Genomic DNA, 23478 nt, shown 5'->3' with positions numbered 1-23478 from the left:
GGTTGATACCATAGAGTAAACTATCCTGCCAGGCATAGCTATGTCCATTACCATGGGTGGAAATGGGTAATCAAGCCTGTTGTTCCTCAGTCTACCTGAGTTACTCAGCATATAAAGAAGTTTAAACTGGTTGTTCCAGCTCAAACTGCAAGGCTCTCACTCTTGAATTCTTATACCAATAATTTAGGAACTTTCACCACTTTTTAACTAAGCCAAGTTTTACTGCCTGTGCAACTTTCTGAAGCACATGTACCTGATCTTTGAAGAGTTTGAAAGTAACCCCTTTTTAACATGCCAAACATGTTGTCTTTTTCTATGCTAGAGGAGAGAAACTTTGGAACTCCCTTTAAAGGGCATATTTTAAACATTTAACAGTTTATATTTCCATGCTTTACTTTGCTACATATTCTGCAATGTTTTGCTGGGGTTCTCTCACCAAAAAGTACTTTCTCCAAACTTGGATATTGGCATCTAGGAATTATTCCTTCTTTATTATTATTTCCCTTGAACCAATAAATGTATCTTTAAGATACCCATTTTCTGTTCATATTAAATTTCTCTGGGTGTGCATATATAAATATGTATTTTTTTTTTATGCTGCCTTGCCATAGTTCAAACCATGCTTGAGGCAGCGTAACATGAAAAAATACATAATTACAACAAAAGTAGTCATAAGCAATAAACAAAACATAGCAAATATACAACCAATCTGAACAATTTCCACATAAGATCTAAAATAAATATACAAAATAATAATAATGACAACAATTCCACCCCAATCTCAACCCCGCCAAAACACTCCCCCAACGCAATACCCTCAGCTTTATAGCTGCAATTGGGGCCCTGCTCTTCCAGGCCAGGTGAAAAAGGGCTTGCAAAGCAGGAATTAGGTCTTCCAGAACTTGCATCCAAGATGCATGTCTCTGACTCTCTGGGTGTGCCAGGTTCATTCTCTTAGTCAACATAGCTAGGCTGCCTCATAACTGGAATAAAGGTTAGTGCTCTGTTAAATCTTTGCTGTGTCGTCCTGACTCTGATGACAGACTTCCTGTAAGCTGAGCTACATCAAAATTTATTACCCTTTGCCCAAACGTAAGACAGAAATATTATGCACATCATGGTCTCCTGTGGTGGGCAAAGACATGGATGGAATTATGATCTCTTTGATTGGACAGCCATGTGCTTAAATGTCCATACATGTAGAAATCTACAGGCCACGTGTAGCTTACCCGTTAACTTCTACATTACACAATTAGATGTGTAGTGCATAAGTTGTGAAGTCTTTGTTTCAAATCTTATCTTGGCTATGCTCTTAAACAAGGGACACTATTTATCAGCCTCTCATCTGGAATATATGGATGATAATATGGGTTTGCCGGCTGGGGACACTGGGATGGTGTATGTGATATGTTTTGAAACCTTAAGAGAAGTGCTGAAAATTGTTATGAGTTGTGGGTGGCAGACCACTACCCCCTCCAACCTCTACATTCAGTGAAGGGTTAGAATTTGAACAACCTCATAAACTCATGAATTTAGCAAGGGCTGGAAATAATACAGGCTAGCTTCCTCATGAGGCCAGCCTGGCAAGGCTCGCTGAGGGTGGGTCATTGAAGAAACAAAAAGCTGACAATAGCCTAGTTTGTTTAATAATGATAAGCCATTGACAAAATATAAGACCCCAGTAGTTTTGGGGTAGGATTATCTTTGCCTTTTGCAATCTTTTACAGAAGATGCCAGGGTGACCGGGATGTGTGTTTGCTGGAAGTAGAAGGGGAGTAGTTGTTTTTCTGCAAATGTTGCTGGAAAGGAGGAACTCCATGTGGGGACTGAGGGACAGCAGCCATACTGGCTGGCTTGAGCAGGCTGTTAAAGAGATACAGGGGGATGGTGCTTAGGATGCCCCTGAATCCAGTGCTGCGCTGCTGGAAAGCACAAACCCCTCTTAGGATGTGAATGCCCCACAATCCCTCCATCTAGGTTCAGGTTGTATATATGTATAAAGCAAGCATATATCATAAAGACACCACCGCCTCTGTTGTGCCTCCTTGTCCCAAAAGGAGACACAGTTCCTGGTGTTCTTAAGGGGGAATTCTGAGGCCTAAGGGGGTTCTTTCTCACTATCTCTATCAATATAACTTTTAAGCCAAGCAGGAATTACATTTCTTTGTGTGTGTTTTTGCATTATGCACATGTTTATTCCACTTGGCATGATGACTTTTTATTTTTAGACGTAGCTTCCTATAGAACAGACTGAACCCAAAATGAGTTCAGAAACACACCTGGATTTGCTCTACAGACCTGCATATAAATATCCAGTAAACTGATTACATTTGGAGACAATACACTTAAGAAAATATAATGCCCTGTGCACTGGAGAAGCAGGTTAATATTAGCTGATTTATATAGCATACTAAATTGAAACAGCATTTCCCACAGACAAATAACAGGCATATGGAATAAGAGAAACAGTGATGGCATATTAGGGTAATTTTATACAGACTAGGTTGTGTTGAATAAAATGTGCAGTGGTGGTGGCTGGTGCCCATTGGGACAGTAGAGTGGAAAGCAGGGACATCAACAATAGGGGTGAATTCAGAAGGTTATAGCCATGATAGTTTTCCTGATTATTATGCTAGCACTTTTGTCCCAGTTTCAAATGCTCAGAGTTGTCTACACCCAGAAAGATGTCTCTCCATTCAGGCAAACAAGAGGCATTACCACAGTTCAAAGACACGTGTGGCCAGGCAAAAACACTTGAGGGGCATGGAGAAAGCCTGAAGAGCTGTATTCAGGCTCCCAGGGCTGGAGATTCCCCACCCCTAGTTCCACTGAAGTTTCGTTTATCATTAAAGTTGTTGTTCTTGGCTATGCTCCTCTTGGCTTGTGTCCTGGGAGAATATATAACACATTGCACAACTCTATAATTGTAGAAATACCCCCCTTTGCAACTAGGCAATAGAAGGTTTCTTTTTCTTTTTTAGGTGGCCAAAGTAACCAGGAAGTTAATGACATTCTTTACATATAGCACTTTTTAATTGGCCAGGTGCAGAATGGGAGCTTTAAGTTTCCTTTGAGATACTGCCAAGGCAGAATATAAGAACAGATGAACCCATGATCTGTTCAGGTATGACAATTTTTAATGGTTTTTGTGCGTGCATAAAATCTGTCAGTAAATATATTTAGAAGTTAAGGAGTAGAAGTGTTGTTGAGTGTTTTGAAAGCAGAGGCAGATGGAAAGTGAATCTCAGAGGAACAGTTGTCATCTTTAAATTGGCAACACCACTGAGGAACCTGGAAGGATTGCAGGCTGAGGGGACAACTTTACCTGTGTTTCAGATCAGCTCTGCTCTTTCTATAGCCATGATGGCATTGTGAACACAATAGGACTGAGTTCATCCCAGGGTTGCGGGCAAAGATGACAGCATTGAAAATGAACCCAATAAAGTGAAGTTTCATTCTATTGAGAGCTGAGTGATTGCAGTTTGGGAGAAGAATTATGAGGTTTGTTTATTTTGGTGGCAGCGTAACTTCTTTTTTTCTTCTCCAACAGAAAAGCTTTGTTATAATTAAGCCAAGAGGGAGGATTCTGTTTTAGTGATGCAGAACTCAACACAGAGAGTTGATTTACCTTCCCTGCAAGAAGGATTTGCCGCTGTTAGATCAGTTAACACTCTGCTCGGCAACCCTTCAAACCAGAGATCAAACATAAATTTGTAAAATTAAGAAAAGTGGCATAGAAAGAAAACGTGTAAAGTTGCATGCAGGTGGAAACCTTTTCTGTGTGTGTGAAATCAGTGCTATTGACCTTGGGCCACCTTTTATGCTCTGACAACTGAGAGAGAATAGGGTTTCCAGTTTGATGTGCGGACAATGGTAAGTTATAATATTTATTCTTCTCCCATTAAAACTTTCATATTCTGCACATGAAGCTGCTGTTAAAAACAAGAACCACACCATCCATACCACCCCGCTCATCTGTAAGTTTTAAGTAAGAAGTACATGAACTGGCTCTATGTGAACAGGCATTATCATCACAATTGCAATATAAGAAATTAATCTCATTTTATACATTCATTCATTATTTCATTCCTTACTGCATAACACAGTTCTTTGAAGAATCCAACCCTCAATTTAATTATACTGGATTGAAGGACACAAGGAGGGAGGTAGTCTCATATATAAAACATCAATAGTGCTATTCTCCCATCCAAATTTCTCAATAGTTAATAACACATGGCATTCAAGGCAGCAACTCCAGAGACACCAGTGTGGCAACTGGAACATATATTTACAGCTGAGCTCCTCTGGTTCAGTGGCTATTATTATATTTGTACCTGAGAGACTTGAGCTGTAATCCAGCTCAGCAGCTGAGCAGACTTGAGAAAATCACTAAGAGTGTGATTCAACCAAAATAAAGCACTTCTAAGTATCACTGTTAATGTGATAGAGCTAAGCATGTGCTTACATTTGACTGAATAGTGTCCTGTGAATGTAATCCACAACTAACACCTCTGGAATAATCCTGGAGACTCCCATGGGAATTTCATGGTACCTGGATCACATGTCACACCTGAGTCTAAGTTCTCTATAAAACAAGGATGGAAAACATAAAACAAGGATGGACAACCAGAGGTTGTTGGACTCCAACTCCCATCAGCTTCAGCAAGCTTGGCAAAAATCACGGATGATAGGCATTGCAGTCTGGCAACACCCAGATGATCACAAGTTTCTCACTCCTGCTATAAATCATAAAAACTAATGATTGGGGATGTGTGCTAAGCTGCGTATTTAATTTGGACCCCAATTTGGTGCTTTGGAAAACAGCCTGTCTTGATCTGAAGTGCTTTGTAGTCTGCTTGATTTGTTTAAAGGTCAACTTCAATTTGCTTCATTTCTCTTCCAAATCTTTATTTTTGTTTGCGGGGAAGTTATTCTATCAAAAGGGAGGAAGTTATTTTTGTTTAACTTCCTCCCTTTTATAGAAGTGGATGAAATTTGCAGGCATGTTATCCCCACCCAAATAGATAAATTAAAGGCAGATAGGTCCAGGGATATTTGTAGTGTGTGTGTGTTGTAAAAAAGACAGAATAATCTGAAATTTGCAACAAGTTTCCACTTCTGAGGGCGTATATCCTACCAAATTTCAGAAGGTCCCCTAGTGGTTTTCCCACAAGGGCAGCCATTTCTTCATTTCCCCACCCCCTTAACTATTAGGAAATTTTCAAATGACCATAACTCCACTCCAATCCTTTGATAGAAGTGGGTGAAATTTGTAGGCATTGTAGCAGTTAAGATGTGTTGGTGGTTATGGTTTAACCTCCCATGGGCGGTTTGGAATTTAAATATTTCCTTTTCAGAACACAGAGAAGGACATGCTTGAGAAAATAGAAGAGGTGGGGAAAGTGTCCAATCATTTCTAGTATTTTACATTTTGTGGGGCAGAGATTGAAAGAGCAAGATTGAAATTGCATGTCTTGGTAGCCTCAGACAGAAGAAGAGGAATCATAGAATTGTAAAGTTGTAAGGTATCACAAAGGTCATCTAGTCCAACCTCATGCAATACAGCAATATTTGGCCCAATATGGGTGGGGCTTGAACCCACAATCCTGAGATTAAGAGTCTCATGCTCTACCAGCTGAGCTACCAAGGAAGGAAGAAAAGGAGCAGGTGGGGATAGGGGCTGTAAGACTGGCACCCAAAGGTAAAGGAGTGAAGTGACGCTAGATGTCCGGCAGTGGGAAGAAGAGATGCTCTCTCCTCTGCCCTTCCTGTGGACTGAGATCCACATCAAGGAGGTGGGAGGACTTTGACCAGCCAGAGGTAAGGGCTGAACAGGAGGTTGTCTTGTTCCTCTGCCTGCCTATAAGTGGTAGGGAAGCTACTATTGCAGATTTGCCCCACTTGGCAACCTACCCCTGCCTCTGTCTAATGTATTTTTCATACTTTACAGTTAAAAGAAACAAAACCATTGATACCCTGCTGCTTTGTGGTTTGGTTTGAAATTTTATATATACTGTAATAGTTACAGCACCCAAACAGATAGTGGTGGTTTAGGAGAGAAGAACAGGATGAAGGTTACTGTAATCCTAGATAAATAAGATCTATATGAATAGATAATGGGGTTAAAAACACAATGCTAAACTTGTCTACTTGGAAATAAGTACCACTGAGTTCAGAGGAGCTTACTCCCCAGCAAGTATGCATTGGATAGCTGCTAAACTACAAAACTGCATATCTTTCTTTCATGAAACAAAGAAACAAAAAAAAAAAAAAAATGCTGAGTATACTATGACAATTAGTGCTCCCATCAGAGAAAGCACAGATTTTGTTGTAGAGGAAATCAACATTCTCTTATAAACTGCACTTAATATTCTGTTTGGGCACCTATTTGACTAAAATAATAAAACAAACAAACACCATTTAGTGTAGGCCTGGAAATGCAGGCATAAAAGGAAATCCTCACCAGGGGATTAATTTATTATTGTTGGTGGTTCTACTGTATTTTGTAAATTAAGGGACAGCAACAAGAAGGAAGTGAGATAAGGCAATGTGTCTTGGTTCATGAGCAGTAACAAGTAATTACGCATTAAATAATCATTATTTTTTAAAAATTAGACAAAATTTTACTATCTCAGAAGTTACGGGAAATGTACACACATGAATAAGAGTAAACAAGACATGTAAAAACATGCTTTGGAAACCCTGATTACATTATCAGAGATTGTGCCATCCTCTTTTTCAGGGCTGCATTGGAATGAGGTCCAATGAGAAAATGGTTTATGTGAATTCATAATGTGTCATTGAGAACACTTGGTGCTCAGTTTTAAGGAACTAAAAACACCTGAATGACCTAACAATCACTACACCACTTCACTGGAGTAATAACGTCTTCCTGAGCTTCGTCCAGTTATATCCTGAAGCCTGAAACCCCCTTTCTAGAAGTTAACAGAAGTGATAATATTTTATGTCTCAGTGTTTATTCTTGAGATGGGACATCATGTCAGCTTTGACTTTAAAGTAAACTCTCTAGCCAAGCAGCATACCAATTTAACCTCAAGTAAATTTGATTTAACAACATGCTACAAAGAGGTCAATGGTGAATGAACATCCAGATGAAATACGAGTAACAACAGAAGCAAATGGGGGGAAAGCTTTGCTGCAGAGTCTTTTCATGGCTCCCTTGGTATATTACTATGAATAATTTTATCAGATTTCCTTCCTACTCTGTTTTAGGCAGTGGTAGAATACACCTAGTGATTAGAACACTTGAATTTTATCTAATATTCTGAGATTGGGAAGCAGCATCAAATCACGATTTACAATCATAAAATACTATATAAACTTCAGCAAGGGCATTGCCAACCTTTTTGGACAAATATACCCAGTGGTGGATTTATAAAGGTGTGGGCAGTCCCCTCCCCCTGCCCCGGGCGCTGAGCCAAGGAGGCACAAGATAATGATGAATTAAAAAGGAACAATGAATTAAAAAGGAATTACAGTGGTACCTCGGGTCACAGACGCTTCAGGTTACAGATGCTTCAGGTTACAGACTCCGCTAACCCAGAAATAGTACCTCGGGTTAAGAACTTTGCTTCAGGATGAGAACAGAAATTGGGTGGCGGTGGCAGCAGCAGCGGGAGGCCCCATTAGCTAAAGAGGTGCCTCAAGTTAAGAACAGTTTCAGGTTAAGAACGCACCTCCGGAACGAATTAAGTTCTTAACCCGAGGTACCACTGTATTGTGAAAATAAGATGGGGGGGGGCAATTTTGTCCTCACTCAGGGAGCTGTATTACCAAAGTTTGCCGTGGCAGGTAACCTTGTGTGTAGCCTTGTGGGAAGCCAATGAACTGTGATATGGAGCATCTGCCTAGAACAGGGGTTGTCAACCTGCTGCCCATAGTCACCAGTACTCCCTCTGACATCCATGGAAAGTTTCAGCAAATATCCACTCAGAAATCCACCATATATGATATGTGGGAGACCATCTGCACTGGCTCCCAGTACGTTTCCGAGCACGATTCAAAGTGTTGGTGCTGACCTTTAAAGCCCTAAACGGCCTCGGTCCTGTATACCTGAAGGAGCATCTCCACCCCCATCGTTCAGCCCGGACACTGAGATCCAGCGCCGAGGGCCTTCTGGCGGTTCCCTCATTGCGAGAAGTGAGGCTACAGGGAACCAGACAGAGGGCCTTCTCGGTAGTGGCGCCCGCCCTGTGGAACGCCCTCCCATCAGATGTCAAAGAGATAAAGAATTACCTGACATTCAGAAGACATCTTAAGGCAGCCCTGTTCAGGGAAGTTTTTAATATGTAATGCTGTACTGTTTTTAACACGGATTGGGAGCCGCCCAGAGTGGCTGGGGAAACTCAGCCAGATGGGCGGGGTATAAATAATAAATTATTATTATTATTATTATTATTATTATTATTATTATTATTATTATTATTATTATTATTATCTGCACCATTTTAGTCTCTTTTTATGCTGTTTTCAATGTGGCAGTCACACACAACACAGCAGCCATTTTGTGCCAGGTGCCAATAGCACTATCTCAAAATTCCAAGTGTGCCCGCTGCCAGGGAGCTGAAAGGCACTCTATTAATACCATTTTCTGGTCTCAGCTCTATAGGTAGGACCATAGCCACTCTAACAAAGTGTCCCCACACAGCTGGTTCAGGAGTATCTCATAGTCAGTGGTAACAAAAGGTGTAGGGAACGAGAAGATGGAATAAGGTTGCATGCTGCTGATCCCACTCTCAACAAAATGGAATCCATAAGGACAAGCAAGCCAGATTCAGTTCCCTGAGCAAGCCTGAAACAAAACTGGAATGAGTCTAGATAATCCATATCATCTACAGAAGTCTGCAGTTGTCCCACCTTGACCCTCTCCACCAACTTCAATAAAAGGGGTGGGGACTCACAGGCAAAGCACCAAGTGCATACCCTCTAAGCCCATCCCAAGATGAAGTCTGGACTGGTGCTATCTGGGTGGGCACATCTGAGTTAAGTTAGATGCACTTAGTTTACCCACTGAGGTTTCACCAGCTCAGTTCTTTCTTCATTCATGATCAAATTGTGGATCACCATGGTCTTATTTTGGACTGGCCTGATGTTATGTGACAGCACTGCCAGACTGCAGGGCTCAGTGGATAAACGAATAGGTTTTTCAATACTGGGAGACTGAATGATTAATAATTGTAGGAGATGCCACCTACCTTCCTGAGGCTGCATGGGACAGAAGAACCGCTGGTTGTTGTTTGTGTCAAGATGGCTGACTGCTGTTAGAGGTTCTGACCTTGATTGTGTTCTACATTAAAATAAATGGTTAAGTCCTGTTAGAAAGTAGCAGTATATGTTCTTCCTGGAAGCCTGGAAGCTCCTGACTTTCTACCACAGTAGCTACCACAGTGATGCTTCAAAGAAGTATTTCAAAGGACAATGCCATAAGTGTTTGCAAGAGAAAGCTATAATGGAGGTAGAAAAACAGGAGCTTAGTTAGAATTTCTTCCTGTGCTTTAGTTCCCGTTTTCCTTCTTGCACTTTAGCTTTTTCTTGCTGTTCCAACAGTATGACATACACGTTAGAATTATATTTTGACTATGCCCCCAAATGTTTGACATTTTAAATGTTAATCTGCACAGTAATCAAGACAGGGTGTTTTATTTGTCAAAATACCTACCTTAAACTTCAAAGGTTTTGCCTCTAAATACCGAAGCAATCAGTGCACACATTAAATAAAGGTCAAAAGCTAGGTTTACCATAGGCATTTATATTGCACCATAAATTCATTTCACAAACTATGATATACATTAGGTGGTTAACCTGGGGCCCTGGATCTTGCAGTCCTTGCAAAACAAATGGTAAAGAGTTTATTGAGAAAAAGGTAGAGGAAAACTTCTTTGCAGGTGGCAACAGTGTTGAGATGTATGAAGAGGAAGTAAAAGTAGAACATATCTTTTCAACACAGTTTAAATGGCAGCAAAAGAAAATGCCATTTGTGTCATAAAACAATTAAATGTTGCATGACATTTTGTAGAAGGCAAGGTTCATCATGATAAATTCAGTGTAATGGAATCCACAGAACTCTACAAAGGTCATTGGGTATAGTCAACTCTCTGCACTGACAGGCTTCCATAGACTTAAATAATCTATGATCAAATTCAAATGTTTTGTTTTCAACACAACTGCTGCCCCAAACCACAGCCCCTTGAGTAGGGATCTATATGCTTCCTAGAATGGTTAGATGTTATTGCTTCAGAGACCACCAGATTTGGCTTTGGAGTTATTATACTTTGTCCAAACATCAACAGAACCATTGTGTTGTAGTGGATAGACTCGGACTGGAGAGTGTTGGAATGTGTTAGATTCAAGGTCAGCCAAGAAGCTCACTGGGTGGCTTTGAGCAAATCATTCCCTTTTATCCTGACCTAACCAGCTTCACGGGTTAGTTGCATGAAGTTAAAATGTAGATAGGGGATAGGGATAGGGTAAAATCTCCAGTTACTCTGCAGTATTCTTTGGCATGTATTGAAATTAGAATACTGTATATTGCTTGCTGTTACATCTTTCTATGTATCAAATGAACTGCTCAAGCTACATCACTACTAATGGATGGGTGCACTGCTCACTTCAGTGTTGATCGGCTACTATTTAATGAAGACTAACTTATGAAAAATTTATTCCAGAGTGCTCAGTTTATTGATGAAATGAGTACAAAGCCAGGTTGTAAGGAGCAGCTTTTTTAAAAATAGTTTTCTATAAGTAGTTTACTTTTCATTTAAGGTCTTAATGGAATACAGCCATTTACTTTGGCTGTTCAAAGGCACGGGTTGATGGGACATACTAAATAAGGAACAGTGAAGACAACAGGAACAGTGTAGGTTACAAAATTTGAAGCAGAGTTGAAAGATATTATCAAACTGCAGAACACGATCATCATGAAGAGGAGAAACCAGAGTTCTAAAGAACATCAGAAACCAAAAAAGGGGAGCGGGGATAAAAGTTACAATTTTTGTAAACCACTTTGAGTTTGTTTGTTTGTTTGTTTGTTTTTTACAATCAAGCAGTGTGTGAATTTTATGAAATAAATTAAAAATATGTTTTGCAGCCATTAAGTTCTGTAACATAACTTAGCTGCTTTGTTCATTAATCAGAATCTATCGACAGCTCCAACTCTCCATCACAACCAGTAAGGGAGGAAGCCAAAACTTGCAAGCAGCCATAAACTGGAAGACTAGCTTTCAAGGCTTCTAGTACAGCACGTGGAACTTTCCCTAACAGTGTGGTATTAGTCCTCAGAATGTCTGCATGCCATTAGAAACTGATAAAGATTTGGCTCCTTTTCAAGCTGCTGAAAAGCTTAAGATCAATATCTTATGGTTTATCTGAAGGTGATTAAAACAAATAAGCCTTATGCAGCACTTTTTATTGATCTCCTTCAGGCCCTTCAATCAACATCACCGAGAAAAACGGTTAAGAGCTTGTGAGATACATTAATATTCTGGAAAGACAGTGTTATTGTTAAAGAGTTCAGTCAGTGGCAAGATCTCCTATTTTCATAGCGGAATGGCAGGCTGTTCTTTGTTGCTCTCCTTGAATTTGATTTGAGTGGGATCACAACTGTAAAAGTGTCGTTGGCAGTGGGGTAAACAAAATTTTGCTTCAGGAGCTAACAGACATGTAATTACTTCAGGTAGCAAATCTGCCCTTGAAACCAGTGTGTTGTGATGCGTGATTTGGAGAATGTGGAGAGATACAATATTTTCTCTGCACTCTTGTAATGGTAGAATTCAGGGTTACACGAGGACTGCTTGCCTCTTCCCCTGATGTGCAGCGATTGCGGCCTGATGCTGGTCGCAGTGACTCTGGGGTGGGGGTGCTGGTTTTCCGTGAGACCAGGAAGGATGTTATTTCCTCCTCCAGTGGTCACAGGGGCTTCCATTGACTCATCCATGGTTCTGACTAATCACAGGCGGGCCAGGGGGAGATCACCTTAATACAGTGGTACCTCGGGTTAAGTACTTAATTCGTTCCGGAGGTCCGTACTTAACCTGAAACTGTTCTTAACCTGAAGCACCACTTTAGCTAATGGGGCCTCCCACTGCTGCTGCGCCGCCGGAGCACAATTTCTGTTCTCATCCTGAAGCAAAGTTCTTAAGCCGAGGTACTATTTCTGGGGTAGCAGAGTCTGTAACCTGAAGCGTATGTAACCTGAAGTGTATGTAACCTGAGGTACCACTGTATGGTATATGTAAGGAAGATAATGGATGACTGATGAAGAACCCTGCATGACAGGCAGGGAATGGAAGAACTCCCAGGCTGGGAGTACAAATGGAAGTTTCCAAGTTGAGAGCTGGAAGGGTCTGCCCCCTTTTGTGTGAGACAACCTAGGATTAATCCTGCTCAGTAATCCTGGTTGATTGGGTGATTCTGGATATACAACCATTGCCTACGCCAAGAGTTTCTTACATTTGTAATCAATAAAGTTGTAGCCTATTTTATCCCAAAGCGATTGCCCTGTGATTATTTCATCTTTCCATGTTAGCCCCCAACTGCTTGCAGCCTCACTGCGCCTGAGCCCTCAATGAAATCAACTGGAACAGATAATAGACAAGATGGATAAAATAAAATAACCGAATGGAGAGTGTCCAGAAGAGAGTGACCAAGATGGTGAGACTGTGTCTCTAGGTATGAAGGGAAAGGAGGGGAATAGGAATGGAAGCAGGTCCTTTTTATGTGCCCCTGCCCATGGTTGCCCAACAGTGGGGTAACTGGATACCCTAGTACAGGAACCTTTGCTCTGATCCAGCAGCATTCTTGTTTCCTTCTGTAGCCTTCTGTAGCCATAAGGAACAATACTTTCATGTCCTTTCTCTCTGACTAAATCATTCATTGTTATGACCCTACATAGAAAACAGCAACTCACGTCATAGATGAATTCCGACTATGGCAAATTGTTTTTGTTTAGCTAGGAAGCGACAGTCAAGCTATCATTCCCAACAAACCCACTCTTCTAGTAATGTAAGCTGAGTTTTGGCTATAAAATACAACCACCTAGGCACCTCTCTATATAATGGTGGAATGACCATGAGCAAGCAGTGACTATTGCTTAAGCAGGAATATAGCACCATGGACCTTTCATCCTCCAGGAACAACTGATACCAAGTTCCTTAAAAAACCAAACCGAGTTTCACTGTTACACTTAACACAAGCCAGTGACCATAAACCCTGAAAAGGCTGAGGAGCAATGAGTTCAGTTCTTATTTCGAGAGTTTTCTGAATGCCACCTAAATCCCACTGCTGATTTTGAAGCAAATGGGTAGGTGGAATTGTAACTAGAGACTGAGAAACATGATTAGTGAAGAAATCTATCGTTGGAGGAGCATACATTATTCACTACAGTGTCACACCTTTTAGAAACTGAGAGAACTGAAGTAACAAGATAGTAAACAGCAGTGTAGAATCACCAGACATGGATAGCAAAAGCAGAGAAATACAATCTGTGGGCAGAGATGTGCCAATTAACCATCTCCCTTGTGAATTTTAAAAAATACCCTTGCTATACTTATTTTAAAGTTCCTCAAAAATTCCTGCAGGTGTTTCATCTGAGCAGTACCCTTCAAATCCACAAACTGAATTTTATGTTAGGTGAAATTCAGAGGCTTTTCTCCTGGTAGGCTTATGTTTATACCAGTTACATGGGGACCTTTGGGACTGCAACTCCCATAATCCCTGACTACTGGCAATGCTGCCTGGGGCTGATGGGAGTTTGAGTCCAACAAACATAGGAAGGACCACAGTTTCTCCACCCCCCTGATGTATACCTTCCTTCCTTCGCCTAATATATTTATTTATTATTTATTTCAACTGTTTCTAAGTAGTGCACATAAAGATTGCAAAAAGCATACAATACATAAGATCAATGGAAATTAACCAAAAGAACATAATTACCTAAATTTACGCCATGTCTTTCTGATACAGGACAGAAAGGGTTGTCAAACAAACTAGCAAAAGAAATGGACCTAGCCAGAGGTTGATAAGGGATTGTTTGTTTTAACAGGCCATTTAACTAAAAAGCACATTTTAAAGTCAAACTATATGTGATGCAAATGCTCTGTGTTTACAGTTTCCAGTGGCTGTCTTTCTGAAAAACATTGGTGGGGCAGAGCCTGATTTAGGGTCTGGGGCTATAGCACGGGTTACATGCTGTGCTCCAGTCTGGTTCCCTGTCTTAAATTGCACACACATCTGCATATTTTTTTTTTTAATGTATGGACAAAAGCTCTTATAACAGTGAGTTTCCATCTCTGTGGCTCGCTGTAGATTTGGAGGTGAGCAATGTGACTTAAGTCAGGGAATATGCATTGAGCTACACCCCTGTCGCCAATGTCATGGCTCTGCTCCAAATCTACCACTAAACTAGCTTTCATGTTGCATTGTGTTGACACCAAGATGAATAGATTTTGTCATGAGCACCTTGACCTATTAAAAATAACAATGGGCTTTGATGCTGGAGCTGCCCCAAACTGCCCTTGGCTCCAACCCAGACCTGCTCTGCTTTCCACAGCCTTACCCAGACAGTTTTACCTGCAGGCCTCACCCAAGTACCCCAGTGAATATCTTATCTCAAGGCATAACAGGCAGAGGGTTAAGTAAAAGTCACTTCTGAGTCTGTAGCATGATTCTGAACACAGAAGTGTAGAAATAGTCACAGGCAACCTTTACAGCTCATGGGCTTTCCTAGGAGCTTGTTTGCAGTTAATGTATACAGTACATGATGCTGTAATGCTTGTGAAGTTAGAATAGTTGAAGCACCACATAATTCAATTATCAGCATGCTTCTGCCGAAGGTACTTCTGAGAGACAGTGCCACCTTCAGTCTTAATAAACAATACTACCAAAGGAGACTGCAGTTTTATGCCCACTTTCTTTAGAGAAAGGACTTGCAGAGGACTGTACTGTACAAAAGGGGGAAATAATAAGTAATAAAAATAAAGACAATAAACAATGCATTGGGGCAAAAGGAGGGGGAAACTCAGATGGTCTTTGTCTGTGGAAGATAGAGGTTAGTGTAGACACAGCCTTCCAGTGGTTTGGAAGAGAACAGACGCTCATTTAAAATCTGAATTCTGTCCTCCCCCCCTGTCAGGGGTGCCAACTTGAATAAAATATTGGGCGGGGGGGGAGATAAGCCCTGCCCCACATAATCGATGACAAGACATGGTGCGCACACAGTCTTTGAATAGCAATGCCCATCCTATAGTCTTCTAACAGAATTCTCACAAAAGGGAAAGCATCTGGTTGGCCACTGTAAAAACAGGATTCTGGACTAGATGGGGCATTTTGCTCTGACCTACAGGGCTCTTCTTATGCTCTCAAGCGGCCAAACCCACTGTGCCCCTGCAGCCCCCAATGTAAATTGATTGCTTCTTTCCTCTTCAATTTGGCTCCAAGAGTGAATTTTCTATTACTGTTGCCTCACAGTAGAATTCTTGGCTAATAAAAGCCAAAATGAGGAAGTACTAGATCTATGGTTCAGGATCATTAATAACTCAGGAAGTGCCTTGGCTTTGCAGTTTAATATATTGGAACGACTCACATTAATAAATTTTACTTAAAATAATTTGCTTCTTGTGGCACCCTTTTTGGCCCATGATCTCCGAGTGCTTTGCAAGCAGAAAGCCAAAGAACAGAAAAGTATTAGGCATAAAGTGAATAATGAACCCTTCTCCCGTTTTCTTTAGATGGGATGGGGAAAAAATTAACAAGCAATTTACACTGATGTAGGCCCATGAACTTTAATGGGTAACATCAGTGCCAATGCCCAATCAACCCTCCTCCCAAATGATTAACATTTCCCATGCTTCACTGGCAGATATTAATACCAAGGATTTCATTTTTAGCTCCCTTTTAAACTGGAGTAAATCCTGACTATAGTATGGTATACTACAAGGATAATAAACCTGTGGTCTTCATATGCTCCTGGACTACATCTCTCATCATTCCTGATCTTTGGCCATACAGGCTGGTGCTGATGTGAGTTGGAGTCCAACATCTGGAGGTGCACAGGTTCCTCATCCCTGAGGAACTAGCTGTAGGTATATTTGCTAATCCCATAAGAGCTATTGAAAACTTGGAGTTGTCTATTTGATCCTGAATGATCCAAATCAGGTTTGATACATCAGATAAGTCTGCACAAGACACAGATATATATCTTATGGAAACCAGCAGTAATTGACAAGGTGATAGGTATAAAGGCAGTGGCTCTCATTTGGTTAGAACAACTACTACTACTACTACCACCGCTACCGCTACTACTAGACTCAGGATACTGACCATTTCCATCCCAAGATCTGGTTCAGCAGCAGATGTGTTGTTCTTTTCCTTTAAACCGAAGCATGAATTGTGTGCGCATAGTTTCAAATTACAGTGATCTGCTGCAATCTTGGTAACCGCTGAGTCAGGTATATATTGCATCCATCACGTCCCGAGGAAGCTGCTCTCTGCAGTATATCCCACAGTGTGATTGACTGGTGGATTGATTGAATGACCCCGTCTCACTGTTTCCACTTAACCTCAGCAAAAGTTTGGGTTGTGGGGAAGTAGAGACATGCATTTCACTTTTATTTTCTTTTTGATCAACTGCATCATAGCTTCAAGCCATTTCTGTCAGACACATGGATGCTGTAGATATTATCTTAGGTAAAGAAATAAGTAGGCAAGCCTATCAAACAGGACCATCCGCTCCCCAGTGTGTGATTGATGTATATTGTTTTCCTAAAAAAGAAAAAGAAAAGATAAGTTGGAGCTACTTTTATAGGCTATTTTGTTGTCTGATGGACATAACTCCTATTTAGAATTTTTTCAAACACTGAAGAAAAAATACTAATAGCATTTTAATGGGAAAACAAATCAGATATACAAAGGGGTATTATTAACCTGAACACAGTGGTGCTTACTGGAGCATATGATGTTCCTCTTTTAAAAATGATGTGGAAATTGTAAATGTTACTGACATTGTGTGGAGATGCAATCACACTGCTAAGTTTTCAAACCTACCTATATTCATGATAGCATACCCTGTGAATTGCTTTACAGTATTAATATGCATTTTTCACTTGGAGTCTGCTAAGTGTCACAGATCAGAACTCATTTTTCTATGGGAATAGTGACAACACTCTAGCTCACACCATACCAAACTGTTTCTGAGGGCTGTGTGGCACAAGATGAACTGCCTTCAGAGCGAAAGGCAGCAGAGTGAAGCAACCTACCTCATCCATGAGGATGGATAGAAGAAGTTAGAAATCGGTGGTGTTCTAAGGATGCTGGAAGACTTTTGCAAGTTTGGCCTTAGTAAGGAAGGGGAGCAGTAGTGGTAGCATGAAATTGGCCTCCATTTTAGGAAGCAGAACATCTCTGGATAGCACTGCCTCCCTTTGTATAGGGGGCATAAATCTGTGAGGAACACACCCAAATTTATTACACAGCGAGCTTGTTGCTCTACCACACTTGCTTGGGCCACATGTCTCTTTTCTAGCCTCAAAATCTACTCTTCTATGTCCAGGGAACACAAATGCTTAAGTTCAAATAACTGAGAAGAATTTAAACTGAGCTCTTGGAGGGAGTTCCCCCTTCTATGGCCCTGACTCTATTCTTCCTGTCAGGAGCACAGGAGCAAGGCACAACATACTTAATAAACTTTATGATAGATAATGAAGTGCCTTCATAAACTACTTGGGAGAGAGCAGAGGCGCCAAGTTCCACCCAACATTGGAGGGCGTATTGTTCATGTGTGGCATCACACTCATTGCAGCACATGCCACCAGGCCCAGTCAGGCCCGCCACCACCACCACTGCGAGGCCTGGCGAGGCCCACCACTACCTGTGAAGCCTGCCGCCATGAGGCCTGTGAGGCCCAGTGAGGCTTAGCCCTGGGAGGGCTCAGCTCTGTCCCAAAAGACTTTCTTTGGGCTGGGTGCGTGAAAACACCTCAGCCCTATGGGAGAAAGCAACAGAGATGAGGCTTATCCAGGGAAGGTGTGTTATTGAAAGAGTAAACACAGTAAGTAAAACTATACCTACTATTTCTCACAGGCCTGTGCAAGAAGGGGTGGGTGCAGCACCGGGTCTCAGAGATCGAAGCTGTCTGGGGGGCCCTGCCATCTTATGTTAACTGGACTCGCTGCTTTTTTATTTGAGTTAATAACTTTGTTCTAACAAGACTCCTGTCCTGGGCCTCTGCATGGGCCTGCTCTCTCAGAGCAGTTATTGTCTGAGGAAACCCAGGCTAGTACAGTGGTTCCTCAGGTTAAGTACTTAATTGTTCCGGAGGTCTGTACTTAACCTGAAACTGTTCTTAACCTGAAGCACCACTTTAGCTAATGGGACCTCCTGCTGCCGCTGCGCCGCTGGAGCACAATTTCTGTTCTCATCCTGAAGCAAAGTTCTTAAACTGAAGCACTATTTCTGGGTCAGAGGAGTCTGTAACCTGAAGCGTATGTAACCTGAGATACCACTGTACTTGAAGGCTGACAGGTGTACAAAAGGAGAAGATGAGGTAGGTCTATCCTTCTAGACCTGGAGCGGAGAACCTTTTTTCAGGGCTGCATTTGCTTCTGTGCAACATTCTGGGGTCTACCTGCTAGGGGTGAGTAGGACCAGAGACAAAAAAAAAAAAAAAAGTGAGTGAAACAGCAAATGCACTGTATTTACTCAAATCTAATGCTCACCTTTTTGAGGCCAAATTGTGTTGCGAAATTTAAGGCGCACATTAGGTTCAATGGCACATTTACATTTGCCAGCAAATATTTTTTGGGGGAGTTTCAAGGTTCTGAAAATTGAGGTGCACGTTAGATTCGATGGCGCATTAGACTTGAATAAATACAGTAGATTTTACCTTTGTGCACCTGGCAAGATTCTCTGCGCACTCATCTCCCCCATGTTAGGTTCAGAAGGCATTATCAGAGTTCAGAGACATATTCCAGCGAGGCAGAAACACTCAAGGATCCCAGCACTCATGGGAAAATGTGACACAATTTGTTAAAATTAATCAAATGAAACTTTAACACGTGGCATGATAAAAGCATGTGGTTTTATCATGACAAGCTATTTGTTGTTTACTGTTGTGCCAATTGTTTTCTCAAAATTTATCTTCTGTAGCATGAAAATAGATAAAAGCAGTATTTTTTAAAAAATGGATAGTGTGATTGAGGGACGGGACCTGGGCAGGTGGTATGGCCTGAAGAGACTCCCAAGGCTCTGGAGGGCCATCTCAACCTGAGGTTTTCCTACTCCTGTTCTAGTCAGAGGGAAATGCTTTACTTACATGCATAGTAGGGACACAGGTGGCATTGTAGGTTAAACCACAGAGCCTAGGACTTGCCGATCAGAAGGTCGGCGATTCGAATCCCCGCAACGGGGTGAGCTCCCATTGCTCGATCCCTGCTCCTGCCAACCTAGCAGTTCAAAAGCACATAAAAGTGCAAGTAGATAAATAGGTACCGCTCCGGCGGGAAGGGAAACGGCATTTCTGTGCTCTGCTCTGATTCTGGCCACATGACCCGGAAGCTGTAGGCCAGCTCCCTCGGCCAATAAAGCGCGATGAGCTCCACAACCTGACTGGACCTAATGGTCAGGGGTCCCTTTACCTTTTTACATGTGTAGTACCCAATGAAAGGCCAGTTGAAATGTTGCACACAGCCCCTGGCTGGGTTCTTAATATCCAGTGAATGGATAGCAGGAGCCCACTTCATGCATTTAGCCTGCCTGGGTACATGAGGGTTGGGAGTTGGCTCCAGTGTTGCCAGATGTGACACCTCCACTTTTTACCTACATGTATTTAGTGCAAAAAGTCTGAAAGGGGGGGGGGTTGCAAGTGTGTTTGCCTGAATGTGTTTACAAGTTGCTTTTTAAGTGGGAACACTGGTAGCGCTAAACATGATAAGGCTGGGGTAGAGTGAGTATTCCTGATGTTGTCAGACATTGAGGTGTGTGGCTCATGTGTGTGCCCCCATCTTTTCTCATCACATATTAAACCTGAATGCTCCAAAAGGGCAAGAATGTTCCCTTGATTTTGCATGTGTCCAATTGACGCGTGATCGTGATGGGGGAGTCCTTTTGGACCCAAAAGAGGGCAGAATGGGGCATTGGCTTATGTGCACTCTGCCTATGTGTATGGGGACCAGCAAAGCAACCCTCACGAGAAATGGTCGCTGCCTGTATTTTGTTTCAGTGGGAAGTGAAAACGCATTTTGCCCTAATTAACATTGTCAGATAAAGTGGAAGCCTGTAAGACAAAGATGGGAATGTAGGAACCCAAAATGAAGGTGGGCTGATGCCTTTTAGCAACAACATACTGTGGAATCCTGCTGCCATGTGGCACTTTCCACCATATGTACAAACAACTAGCTTGTCACACATGGTGATGTTCACCCAATTAGCTACTTAGAAATAATAGGTGCCTCATACATTGTTTATGAATGAAGCAAGTTTGATGACAGAGCTGAAAGTGCAGCTTATTTGCCTCAGTGGAATGGAAGTTTCCCAGTATCTGGGGTAACCTATTGAGAACTGAATGTGAGGAATTTCACCTATGTGTTTATGCCCTAATGTACAGGATTTTACTTGGCTCTTCTAAAAGTTTCTCCATCTTGTCGGAATATGCTTCCAATGAGCCAGGTTCCAAACTAGAGTTAAAATAAAGGATTTCCTTTCAATTTGGCTGTCAGATTTTTCAGACTGCCTGTATTTTCAGTTCTGTGTTGCTAATCCCTTGACTAGGTAATATTAAAGCTTGTCAGATGTATTTGAATGCAGATTTAAAAGCCCATGGCCAAGACATCTCATAACCTCATCCTTTACATTTTTGAAGTCTGTATATATTACTTAGGCATTCTGCTAGTTCTCTTACTGGATTTGAGGGGGGGGGGCAGGGATGGTGGTGGTCCAAGGATTTTATAAATTGCAGTCAAAAATCCCAGAATGCTGGCAGATGCTGAGTACTTGACTTCTAATAGACCAGAACCATTTTTATTTTTTTTGCAAAACACCTCAAACCAGACAGCTGACAAAGCAACATGATGGGCTTGGAATATGGCCTTTCTTCAAAAATGTCAGAATATGACAAATGTTAAACTGCTAAAAGTTTGAATCACTATCCCCATATTATGTAGTGCTTCTGGAAAACATTTGTAATGTTACCTTCCAACTTCTATGCTTATGTCAGGCTTCTAAGAAACTCTCAGTGGGCCTGCTGATTGGAATCAGCGTGTAAAGATTTGAAGTGATCAACTTGATATATTTTTGCCTCTAAAGTTCAAATATAAAAGGGAGAAAACAGTGTCTGTCTTACTTTCCAGCCATTTCTTTAGTGTTGCCAGCTTTTTTCTTTTTAACAGCAGCTTGGATATTAGCTTGGATATGCAGATGTGTTATTAGCATTTATTTCCATGTTCTGGAAAATGTTACCTGTCAGTGGCCACAGATAGGAGCCACTGCTCAGTGCTGGATTTATGTATAGGCTAGGTAGGCTGAAGCCTAGGGCCTCTAAATCTAGGGGGGCTCACCAGCCCACCCGCTCCCCAGTGGGCAGTCTCCCCTCTCCTAAAATTGCAAACCTAAGACTTCATGCAAGGGCAGGGCAACTTGGGCCCAGCAACTATGAGACTCAGGGCTAGCCAGTGGGGCCCAATTTGAAGCAGTGGGGCCCAACTTGATTTTTTTTGGTAGGGCCGCAGTTCACAGCCAAAGTCTGCAAAATCTTAGCGATATAAATAAAATCTATCTAGATTGCTGTGGTGTGGGGGCCCCCTTAGGAGTAGACCGCAGGGCCCAATTTGGCCCAATTGCTCCAATTGCCTTAAGGTCAGCCCTGATGTGACTGTGCAGGGGTTGGACTGACAAACCCTGCACCTTCTAGGTCCCTGGTGTCACTATTCAGAGTACAGACTCAAGGACTTGCTATGGAAATAAAGGGGGGCAATTATTGGAAATCAGTTTTGTCACCTCTTCCCTCCCCCCCAAGCCTCAGGTTGATGAGCCCAGGCATCTTTTATTCACAGTTGAATAAGCACTACACTATAGCATGGCCATAAACCTGTGCGTCCAACCGCTGAAATATACATCCAATATGTACCAATGGAAAATTACGTTACTGCTTTATGAATGAACACTGTGTTTTATGAGTGGACTCTGTATTTTGTGAATTACCTAAGAGCCACCAACACAGAGCTCTAGAATCTGACAGCTAACCAATCAGGTATTACCAAACAGCGACCCCTGTTGCTGAATGCAGGTAACCAGCAGGAAACGCTTCATTTGCAAGGAATCGTGCAAAACAAAGTGGCACTAATAAAGAAAAGTTCCAGGGTAGCAACAGAAAGCAAACTAAAAATGCTTTTGCAGTTCATCAGAACTATCCAGCAATATCAAGTTATAGGAAAACTGGTGCTATTAACAGTAACCCTTCTAGTTGGTTAATTGATTCGGCAACTTCCATGCACATGACGTGTGATGCTAATTTCCCCCACAAAGAGTTAAATGATAACTCATCAGAGGCAGCTAGAGTTGCAAATGGCAACAAAATATATGTGAAAGGAAGAGGAGGAGGTTTGCTCAAGTGTGTTGCAGGTTTGTTCAAGTGCGTTTGTAATGAAGTGAGAGCAGTAGTTTACTTGCTCGAATTAACAAATAAGAAAGTTTTGAGAATTTACGTGCTAGATTAAAATTGATTAATTCATTGAGAAGGGGGTTGTAGGAAAACACTGGGGCCTAGTTTGAATAGTGGAGTGCCTGGTATCTGGTGGGCAACCTCACCCTTTATTTCCACACTATGGCTGCAAACCAAATCACCCGTCAGGAGAGCTATGAGATTCAGGGGAGGGTCTTGTCAATCCCAGCAGGTATATAAGAAGCCTTTGCCCTGGCCAGGCCTTGCACCCCACAATTTTCCATCTAAGAATCCAGAGCCAGCAGGCCCAGAGTCAGCAACCAGATGCACAGCCTTCCCTAGTTCAAGGGTCAGATCAGTAGTGGTACATGCTGCACTTTAATCAGTGGGAGACTGCGAGTGGGGGGCCTGCTGGGGCTGATAGACCAGGCAGGCAAGCTCTCCCAAGTCTCTTCCATTCCTTCCTTCCCCTTGGCTTGGACAGAGCAAGGCAAGCACATGTGCCTGGCACTGGCCTCTCCCCTTCCAGGCAGGGAAGTCTATCTTTCACACTTCACAGAGCCCTGTTGGTGCCTGCAGCATGCAGTGTAAATTGCCCACAGGTAGAGAGAAGCCTTGGGGATCAAGGAAGGCAGCAGTGGGTAGGGATCCTTGGATCCAGAACTACCTGTAGAAGGCAGGATGCTAGGTTGGTAACTGGATCTCATCCAGTATAGGGGTCAGTTCAGGGTCAGAGGAACTGTGTTTTGTCTTATTTTATTTATGCCCGGTGGTGTTTTTCTTTTCTGTGTTTAATTTAAAGTGCCTTTTGT

General features: G+C 42.0%; 1 protein-coding gene and 1 long non-coding RNA gene across 3 annotated transcripts in view; one reads left to right on the top strand and one right to left on the bottom strand.

Moving 5' to 3' along the window:
- Positions 1-799: 799 nt before the first annotated feature.
- On the bottom strand, positions 800-17806 carry LOC309376060. Its single transcript, XR_014171054.1, has 4 exons — positions 17271-17806; positions 16336-16776; positions 9216-9307; positions 800-1125 (listed from the first exon to the last, which is right to left on the bottom strand). It is a non-coding gene; the product is annotated as an uncharacterized lncRNA (long non-coding RNA).
- Positions 17807-17957: 151 nt separating this feature from the next.
- NCKAP5 (NCK associated protein 5) overlaps positions 17958-23478 on the top strand; it is a 617165-nt gene continuing 611644 nt past the window's right edge. For both annotated transcript variants that reach the window (XM_081921458.1, XM_081921453.1), the window contains exon 1: positions 17958-18061. The gene's annotated coding sequence lies outside the window, so the exon portion shown is untranslated. The remainder of the gene's footprint in view (positions 18062-23478) is intronic.

This window comes from Podarcis melisellensis (assembly GCF_964234715.1).
Source record: "Podarcis melisellensis genome assembly, chromosome: 1".
NCBI lineage: Eukaryota > Metazoa > Chordata > Lepidosauria > Squamata > Lacertidae > Podarcis > Podarcis melisellensis.
Note: the sequence above shows the minus strand (reverse complement) of the source record. Positions and strands in the feature narration are given on the sequence as shown.